The following is a 1,830-nucleotide window of genomic DNA, read 5'->3' on the forward strand; positions in this document are numbered from 1 at the left end:
ACGTTATTATACAAAAACGCAAAATCAAGATAGTCTCTGACCCAGGCGACCGACTGAAGGACGAACAATTTTATTCGTGGGAAAAAATTGAGGTCCAGTCGCAGCGGGACGAAGTAATATCCTGCGAACGTATTCGACACATTTTGACAGAGTGCAATTTGCAACGTAAGTATTTAGATATGCAATGCATGTAATATGTATGATTGGACGAGCTGTTAGTCTAAAGGTACCAAAACACTGTTTCCAGAAATATGAGAATATTTTAAGCTCGATTAAATGGATTCTTAATTCTCGCAAACTGAGCTTTAAGATGATGTAGCGAAAATTGGAATATAAGCTACAAAGATTTGTTAATTCCGAACTGAGCAATTAGTCACGAAGATACGATCTTGCAAAAATTGGAATAAGTCACAAAACCGCTTGAATAAGAATTACAGTAACGTTCAATTAATCGGACTAATTTGAGAGATTTTCTTTTAGAATTTTTCGTAAAAATAATTCGCATGTCACAAATTTCCAAGATGCTGTTGTACGTTGATCTATAATTCGATGACTGTGAAACAAATTATTGCTGAAATCAATATCGTAGGAAGATGTTTCAATTCTGATTGAAAAAGAGAAGAAAACTGGTAAATTCGATAAAAAAAAAAAAAAAAAATGCAATCCGTTCGGAGAATAATTCTGATGAAATACATTTTGCCAAAGTGTCCTTTCTTCACAGGGCATATCAGCTTATTTTCAGCGAGTTGAAGAACGATTGGGAGAATCGAAATCAGGATCTCCTACAGCTTATTATAAAATAAAAACTGAGTGATTTCTTGTTGCACAAAAAAAAAGTTGGAATTTGTATATTTTTGCCATAACGGAAATCGATTCCTGACAAAGAAATAGGGTCAGAGGGTCAAAAAATAGAATGGCCTAGTCCTAGATGAGTCTAATTCTTATACGGATTAAATTATTCTTTACTGTTTGAAAATTGGATTTTTTGACCCTTTTACCTTGACCAACGATCTAAATCAAGCTTCAGATATCAGGAAAATCCATCGACGCACTTGACGGGGTTTTCGAATATCGTGATCTTCACCCTAACAAAATTATACCCACCCGCGCGAGTGTGAAACAAAAAAAAAAAAAGCTATTAAAAGCTGCCTGCAACATTTGTGAAATTTAGCAGCCATGACTGTATTTAACCCTCACAGTCACCCATTTTTCAACTCAACATTTTGACCTGAATATCGTTACCGGTGATTTTCCAGGCTCGTCGATTACGAATCTGAAGTCTGAATTTAATAATTTCAAATCCAATATGCCGGATGTGAAGTCAGAAAAAAAAAAATCGCCGATTCTGTCCCAAACTTGTTACTTCGATATTTTAACACTCATACGAAGCAACAAAGATTACTCGAAGTTGCGAATAAACTGTGATAAGGCTAAGACATGGAAATTCTTAAGGTTGGTCCCTGGGCATCCCACTGTTACCGAAAGGGTTAAAAGCATCTCGGCACGCGTAGAGTCGCCGAAAGTATACCGTACAATACCCGGTGGCCGAGTAAATAAGGCGTGCGTGTGCATGTACGACGGTAAGGAGGGTGCAGAGCGTCGACGTGACGAGACAGACGTGCAGGCGAAGCTGCGAAGAGTGCGCCACCCTCGATCGAAGCGGCGGGGGGCGGCAACTGTCTCACCCTTCGCAAGCTTCGCGAGCAAGCTCCAGCTTTCGGCTTCCAGCATCCAGCCTACAACCGAGAGCGTCGGCCGTCCCCTGATGGCTATGGGAGTGCCGCGACCCCATCGGCGCCGCAGACCCCGAAACACCCCTGCGCACCCCTG

Source organism: Neodiprion lecontei, chromosome 1, assembly GCF_021901455.1.
Source record: "Neodiprion lecontei isolate iyNeoLeco1 chromosome 1, iyNeoLeco1.1, whole genome shotgun sequence".
In the NCBI taxonomy this organism is placed as follows: domain Eukaryota; kingdom Metazoa; phylum Arthropoda; class Insecta; order Hymenoptera; family Diprionidae; genus Neodiprion; species Neodiprion lecontei.